This window comes from Nicotiana tabacum, unplaced genomic scaffold, assembly GCF_000715075.1.
Source record: "Nicotiana tabacum cultivar K326 unplaced genomic scaffold, ASM71507v2 Un00152, whole genome shotgun sequence".
Taxonomy (NCBI): Eukaryota; Viridiplantae; Streptophyta; class Magnoliopsida; order Solanales; family Solanaceae; genus Nicotiana; species Nicotiana tabacum.
In genome coordinates, this window is record NW_027438390.1 from 6,955 (window position 1) to 14,755 (window position 7,801).

The window sequence follows — 7,801 nt, forward strand, 5'->3', positions numbered from 1 at the left end:
CCTAATCTCTTTCCTCCCAAGGATACACAATCCTTATTTTATTACTTTCAATAAATAAGTAGTTTAGATTTTTGTTACAATAACTCACGAAATTTTCCTAGTGAAAATTGGGGAAGAAAATTTTGTTTGTTTATTTGTTTTGGTGCCTGAGTAGATTTTTACTTTGAAGCACAAGTATCGAGGCGACCAAAAGAAGAATCTCGATTCAAATAAAAGAAAAGAAAAACAAGAAAAAGAAGTGAACTTAAAGTGCAGAAGCAGAGAAAAGATGTGGATTGTTCAAGAAGTCACAAGCTCTGCATGCCTCGCCTTGATCTGAAAAGCTGAAGAAAATGAACTAGTAGTTGTGCTAACGAGCATCAAGATTCAAATCAAAGTCTGCAGGAAGAACCATTCAAGACTCAAGATCAAGCTTTAGAAGACTCGTAGATACGAATCTTGTAACTCGTAATTTTGATGTAATAACAGGACCGCTGACCGGAACCTCGATGGGACTTCACTCGACTCTCGAATTCATCTCTCCATCATTCTCCAAAACTACACCGACCTGATTCCTTTAAAGCCAAGGATATGTAGTCTACCTCCAAAGCAAGGTTCGGTCAAACTTTTTCAAAATGCTTCCAAATGGAGTTTCAAACGGGCAAAAATTGCTCGTAATTGCTCATTTTATCTTTGTTTGAAAACTCTTCATGTTTTCGAGCAAAGAGGGGCAGCTGTGAGCACATAATTTTTGCCCTACATGAAAATAACTCTTAAAAATAGACCAAAATAATTTTAATTGATTTCTAGGAGTTTTTCTTTATTTAGTTGCATTTCATGCGTGTTTAGTATTTTTAAATCATGAGAAAAATCATAAAAATTATAACATTTTAATTTCATGCCATCTTAGGTTTAATTTGCATTTAGGAATTAATTACATTTCTAAATGCACCATTTAAATAACTAAAAATAAAAAAAAAAGCATTCTTACGTTAGTTAATTAATTAGGCAAAATAGATAAATAATTTGGCCATACAAATTAGATTAAACTAAATTAGAGTTTAAAATGGCTAACATTGCAAAAATCAAGGAAAAGAAAGAAAGGGTTTTGATTTGGTTTTGTTTAAATTTGGGCTAAAATCATTTCCGATGGCCCAATTCCCTCAAAAATGCCCAACATGTCTCTCTAATCTACCCAAACCCCTTACTCTTTAATAAAAACCTAGATATAAAAGGGTTTTTTAGACCTAATCTAGACCAAAAAGGGAACACTCCCCCTTCCTAATATAGCTCAACGACGGCAGCACATAAGACCACGGATACAATGTCTATTTTGGGGTTTTCTCCTTCATTGAGTATAGGTAAAATCACTATGGAAATACCTTGAATTACCACCGAAATTCCACAGTCTTTCACATCCCTACACCTCCGTTACCTTCCTCCTAATTCAAGACATAAGAAAATGATCTCCACTTGAATGAAAAGTTAAAACAGCACTCAAAATTCCACTTCCAAAAGATGCTGAGATTTTTTTTTGTTGGTTTTCAATTCTGATCAATTTTCGGGTTGAAATTTGAGATTAAGGTGCGGTCAACAGGTGGTCCATTTGAGGTTTTCGGGTTCTGGGTTTGTTTGTGGATTCGCGGTTCCTGTCCAATAGTAGTTGCTATTTGCTACTCCATCGAGCTCCCGTCGACGGATTTTTTCCTCACTTGATCAAGTGTAAAACTTTTTTGAGGAAATTATTGAAAAACACTCAAAGGTCCACTTCATTTCTCATATCATATTTGTCTTATATTATGTTCTGTTTTGTTTTATATTTTAGAGTTACATTCCTTGGTTCGTTATTTTGGATTGATCTACTTCATGTTGATTACCCTTCATCTCTTGATTAGAATTAATGCATGAAGAATAAGGGTCTAAATACTTCGGGGGATTTAAGTTAAAATAAAATTGAAAGGACTTGGATATGTTTGGTTTAATCGACAATGAGATGTAATGGTTAATCCAATTACATGTTAAAAAATCCATACTTTCTTCATGTATTTGTTTTTAAATGGAACCCAGATGGTCGTCAAAATCAAAGCTTTATGTATCTGGAGTTGAACACAATCGATGAATGCAAAAAATTGGCATAATAGCAGTCTCTATTGTTTTGTTATTTTTGAATTGATTGGTGGGTGTTTTGTGTTTAGTCCTTGTTTGGTTTATAATGTTGAGAAAAGTAGTAGTTCATAATTTACGGTTTGTAGTGGATTGTGGAAGCTTTGGTAAAAGAGTTAATAATTATGAGTGGAAATTACAAGGTAGATTGAATAATAACATAGATTTCCCAATTTGCTGAATACTTATCCAGGGAACTTGACAAAGAGTGATGGTTGTCAATACCATTGTATGCAAACTGAGACGAGTTTGGACAAATTTATTGGGAATACTTTTTTGCATATTTAAATAAATCATCGTGATTGTGTACACATTCGCGTGACATAATTACGATCCTAAAAACAAATTCGGAGTATGCATTCGCGCAACATTGACTAAACTTCCTTAATAATAATAAAGCGTTATTAATTGTGGACACGTTCGCATGACATAATTTTTGACGTGCCAAACAAACGGGTACACGTACACGTGACCCATTTTAAGATAATTTCTTAATTAAAAGAGACAAATACACATAGGTTCTAAAATAAGTAGTTAAACAATTTAAGCCATATATAAATTGGTAAGCGACCATTCTAGAACCACGGAACCCGGGAATGCCTAACACCTTCTTCCGGGTTAACAAAATTCCTTACTTAGAATTTCTGGTTCGCAGACTTTTTAAATAAAATCGATTTTCCTCGATTTGGGATTTTAAAATAAACCGGTGACTTGGGACACCAAATAAATTATCTCAAGTGGTGACTCTGAGAAATGAATAAAAAAATAACCCCATTTCGATTTATGTCACTTTAATTTGAAAACTTCCCTTATATCCCTCATCGGGTAAAAAAGGAGGTGTGACACTCACAGTCCATGGATCTCTTTTTAGTCACCAAGTCTTTCATGAACTTGGCTTAACCCGGTATTTGCTCAAGAGCTTCCACCAAAGAAATATTGATTGATAAGCTCTTCATTTCATCATGTCAATAAATTTTCAAAATTGGTTTTCATTCTTTTGCTTCGCAAACCTTTGAGGGTAAGGTGGAGGAGGCCTTGGCAAGGCAGCCTTAGCCTTGGGCACTACCATTTTCGGTATGTCTATTACGTGTTCCCTAGACGGGTTCACGTCATCTTGGGTCTCCACCTCGTCATCATGAACATCAATCCTCTCTAGTAATTTCCTTTTGCTTGGAGGTATTCACATCACCACCTCGACCATTTCTAGTAATCACCGCCATTGCATGCCCGGTGTTGTTCCTACCTTTCGAGTTTACTACCGTATCACTAGGTAGAGCCCTCTTAGGGGGAGTATTCAAAGACTATGAAATCTGGCCAAGTTGAACCTCCAAATTCTGGATTAAAGTATTGTGGGATGCCAACTGAGCATCAGAGTTGGCATTCTTCTTCATCAGTTGTTTAAACATCATCGCGATCCTTCCCATCTCATTGTTTGACGAGCTAAGACTTTGGGACGAAAATGGAGGTGGGTTGTTTGGTTGTTGATGTATGGAGGCCTTTGAAAGCCTTGCCCCCGATTCCCTTGATTGCCATTGTTTCAACCCCCTTGGTTGTTGTTTCCTTCCCCAATTGTTGTTGTTGCCACTCCAATTATCCTGATTGTTCTAGTTGCCCCAATTTTGATTGTTCCCCTAATTTCTATTGCCTTTTTGGTTTTGATTCCCCTAATTTCCTTGGGATATCCATTGTTGTTATTGGTTAGGAGCATTATCCCTTTTTCCTTGGTAATTGTTCATATATTTCACTTCTTCATTTTGCTCATCATAGCCCTCATCTTGATTGAAACCACCATTACCTTGGTCATATTGATCCGAACTACCTTGACCTTGTTGACCTCTTTGTCGCCTCTTGTTGACCAACATGTTGACACCTTTCATAGCATTTACTTGTCTAGGAGCTTGAACCTATTTCAATTGAGCTTTTGCTAACTGGTTCATTGTGGTAGTTAACTCTGCTATTGCCTGGCCATGATCATGGAGCTCTTTGTGCAAGTGGATGACAGTGGGGTCACTCTGTAGCACATTGGCTCGAATTTTCCAAGATGAGGAAGTATCTGCCATCTCATCCAATATCTTACACGCTTGATCATAAGGTGTGTTCATAAAATTTTCCCCTGCAAGCTGGTTCACTACACACTGAATGGTCGTGTTAATGCCACAGTAGAATGTCTACTTAATCATTGCTTTGGTCATGTCATTGTTTGGACATTTTGTAATGCCCTAGAAAATTTTTCTAAGTAATTTACGATTTCGTGGTACCAGGTAGGTTAGTTATAATATTTTACGTGATATTAATATGATGACATCAATTGAATTTGGTAAATAAGAGTATAAGTCATATAATAAGTAATGTGTGGTCTAATGGGAAGCCTTAGTCTAAGTCAAGTTAGAAAATTTCATAATGGGCTAAAATTCCAAATGAGTTTGAATAAGTCCATACTTTGGACGAGCATATCTAAATATATGTAAGGTATTATGTGATGAACAACCTATCAAATGAAAGGTCTTTGAGTCTAGTTTCTAACGCTTTAAACCGTTCATCATTTGGACATTCCTACACAAAGTTATGATCAATGTACCAAAGGCTGGATTTGCGATCAATTTCGCGATCGCAAAATGACTCTGCGGACCGCATACGCGTCGCATAGTGAAGCAGAGTCGGGAAAAAATTATAATGTCGCATGTTGATTATACTATTGCATAATGATTATGATGCAAGTCTACTGCCCACATATCGATTATGCTATAGCATAATTGCACCACATAATTGACTTTGGGGGTCATTTTTGGAAATTTTCATATCTGAGCCCACTTTGATAAATAAGCTTTGGGGCTTCATTTGGGGCTATTTTATTGTGACGAGCTGGTCGGTCATCTTAAGAATTAACACCCAGATCCCCTCTTAACTACTGTCCCCATATTTATTTCTGCTATTTTGATTTGCTAGGATGTTCAGTTTTGAGTTTCAGAGAGTTCCGGGACACTTAGTCCCTAAATGAGAGCTTAAGTGTTGAAAAGTTGATTATAGTCAGAATAGTGTAAAGACAACCTCGAAATGGAATTTTGATTGTTTCATTAGCTTCGTTTGATGATTTCGGGCTTAGGGGCATGATCGGATGGTGTTTTGGAGGTCCGTAGCTAATTTAGGCTTGAAATGCCGAAAGGTCGAATTTTGAAGTTTCTGATTCGATAGTAAAATTTTGATCCGAGGGTCGGAATGGAATTTCAGAAGTTGGAGTAGCTCCGTAGTGTTGAATGTGACATGTGTGCAAAATTTTAGGTCATTCAGACGATGTTTGATAAACTTTTTGATCGAAAGCGTATTTTTAGAGTTTTGGAATTTTTAGGCTTGAATCCGTGGTTGATTCGTCGTTTTGATGTTGTTTAAGGTGTTTTAAGGACTGATATAAGTTTGGACAGTGGTATTAGACTTGTTGGTACCTTTGGTTGAGGTCTCGGGGGCGTCGAGATGATTTCGGATGGTTGACGGAAGGATTTTGGAATTTGAAGTTGCAGCTTCAGCTACTGGTTTTCTGTTATAACCACACCTGTGAGTGTTGGACCGCAGGAGCAGGTATGAGGCCACAAAAGCGAGAATTGTCCAGGGCTCCAGGATCTGTAGGTGCGGCCGGGTTTTTGCAAATGCGGTGCCGTAGATGCGGACCCTGCCCGTTAAGTGACTTTTTGCACCTGTGATGTATTCTTCAGTAGGTGCGGGATCACAAGTGCGCTCCCTTGACCGCAGATGCGGTAATCGCTGGGCAGAAACATATAAATACTTGCCTTCCCGAAATTTAGCTATTTTTCACCTCTTTTCCAACGGGAAGGAGCTTGGGAAGCACTTTTCAAGAAGGATTTTCAGAGGAGTTCATTGAGGTAAGGTCTTTGATCCCTAAACTCATTATTGGAGTGATTTTTATCATTATAAGGATGAAAAATTAAGGAAAATCAGTGGTAATTTGGGGGTTAGGGCTTGACTAATTAGAGGCCTTTGAGTGATGATTTGAGGGACTAATTGAGGTCCGATTTTATTACTTTTGGTATGACTGAGCTCGTGAGAGTGTAAGAATTCTGGAAATGTAAATATTACCTGATTCTGAGATGTGGGCCCGTGGGGCATTTTGGTTATTTTACCTAATTTCACATATTTGCTTAGAATTTCTTTGTAGAATCAGTTACTTGAAGTATTATTTACATTATGAAATTGAATTGAATAGATTTGGGCCATTTGGAGTTGAGTACTCGTGGCAAGAGCGTGGTTTCGAATTGATTTGAGCTGGTTCGAGGTAAGTGACTTGCCTTACCTTGTGTAGGGACCTTCCCCTTAAGATTTGGTATATTTGATAATTGAAAAGCCTTGTACGTAAGGTGACGAGTGCGCACTTGAGCTAATTGTTGAAAATCCAGTTTTCTTTAAGTAATTTTAATTGTGTTCCTTTTTCCTGTCTTATACTACTTACAATTTAAGCCTGTTATTAGCCTAGAAAAGCATGTTTAATTGACTTAATTGCTTACTTGCTTAACCTGCCTTGATTGTATTATGTGAAGCATGTTAGGTTAGAATTACCTGTTTACTTGGTACGAAATTGAGCTTAAATGAGTATTCCTTGTGTTGTTGCTGCGTGTTTTACTTTGGGACTATGGGACGACATCCCGGGAGTTTCCCTACACGTATTTATGATTAAGCTGAGGTGCAGGATACCAAAAGATCCCTAGCACGGATATTGAGGATACAAGAGATCCTCGAGATACCGATAGCTCCCTAGCACGTATATTGAGGATACCAAGAGATATTCGGGAAACTAAGAGATCCCTAGCATATATTGAGGATACCGAGAGATCCTTGGGATACCAAGAGATCCCTGACATATATTGAGGGTACTAAGAGATCCTCGGGAGACTGAGAGATCCCCGATTATTTCCTTGTGATTGTTTTGCCTCTGTTTCAGTTATTGAATTCCTTGTTTTCCTGTATTAAATTTTTATTGTTAGTTTTCAACTGTACTACTTATCTTATACTGTCATACCTTATATTTTTATTTTATCTCAGTAGGGCCCGGACCATCCTTGTCGCTACCCGACCGAGGTTAGGCTTGACACTTACTGAGTACCGTTGTGGTGTACTCATGCCCTTTCTGCGTATATTTTTCATGTGCAGATCCAAGTACTGCGACTCAGTCCTATCACACTTGAGGCGAGGCGAATGCTCCAGAGACTTCGAGGTATATCTGCTGCTTCCGCAGACTGAGGAGTCCCTTTCCATTCTATCTTGTAGTGACAACTCTTCTATCTTTTCTGATGATGTAGACATTCCGAAGTTAGAGCATTTTATTATATTCATAGCTTGTGATTCATGGGTTTCCGGGTTTTGGGAAAACTGTATTACTTTGTGAGAGTTTGTATTGTGTATGCCGAGTGGTACTTTCAAATGCTGTTTTATTACACTATTTCTGTTTAAAATTATTTTTCTTTCTTTCTGCAAGTTTGGTTTATCTTCCGCATTTTAGGCTTACCTAGTCGTAGAGACTTGGTGCCGTCACGATGGTTCACAGAGGGCGAACCGGGATTATGACAAGTTGGTATCAGAGCTCTAGGTTCATATGAGTCATGAATCACAAGCCGGTTTATTAGAGTCTCGCTGATCGGTACGTAGACGTCTG

At 37.8% G+C, this 7,801-nt stretch overlaps 1 long non-coding RNA gene across 1 annotated transcript; it reads left to right on the forward strand.

Moving 5' to 3' along the window:
* Window positions 1-1,216: 1,216 nt before the first annotated feature.
* On the forward strand, window positions 1,217-7,560 carry LOC142179008 (uncharacterized). Its single transcript, XR_012707166.1, has 3 exons — window positions 1,217-1,741; window positions 6,359-6,427; window positions 7,192-7,560. It is a non-coding gene; the product is annotated as an uncharacterized LOC142179008 (long non-coding RNA).
* The last annotated feature ends 241 nt before the right edge of the window (window positions 7,561-7,801 follow it).